The sequence below is a fragment of the Mandrillus leucophaeus genome, unplaced genomic scaffold (genome assembly GCF_000951045.1).
Source record: "Mandrillus leucophaeus isolate KB7577 unplaced genomic scaffold, Mleu.le_1.0 Scaffold162, whole genome shotgun sequence".
Lineage (NCBI taxonomy): Eukaryota > Metazoa > Chordata > Mammalia > Primates > Cercopithecidae > Mandrillus > Mandrillus leucophaeus.
In genome coordinates this window covers 2,423,235-2,423,812 of record NW_012101610.1, presented here as the reverse complement: position 1 = coordinate 2,423,812, position 578 = coordinate 2,423,235, and positions in this window count along the sequence as shown.

Below are 578 nucleotides of genomic sequence, written 5' to 3'. Positions count from 1 at the left end.
TGAGACTCTGTCTCAAAAAAAAAAAAAAAAAAAAGTTAAAATGGCAAATTTTATATTATGTGTATTTTACCACAATTTTTAAAAATCATGCAAATCATGCTAAATGAAAGAAGCCAGACACAAAAGGTCATATATTGTATTATTCCACTTACATGAAATGTCCGGAACAGGCAAGTCCATAGAAACAGAAGGTAGATTAGTGGTCATCTAGGGCTGGAGGGGCGGGGATGGGGAGAAATAGGGAGTAACTCCTAATGGATACAGTTTTTTCATGTGGTAAAAATGTTCTAGAATCAGTGGTGATAGTTGCACAATCTATACTTAAATTTACTGGATCATACATGTTAAAATTGTGAATTATATGGCATGTAAATTGTCTTATCTGTTTTGTGTTGCTATAACAAAATACCCGAGACTGGTAATTTATAAAGAGATTTATTTATCTCACAATTCTGGTGGCTGGAAAGTCCAGGATTGGGCAGCTGTATCTGATGAAGGCCTCACACTGCTTCCACCCATGGTGGAAAGTAGAAGGGTAGTGGGCATGTCAAAGAGATTGCATGGTTAGACAGGATGCA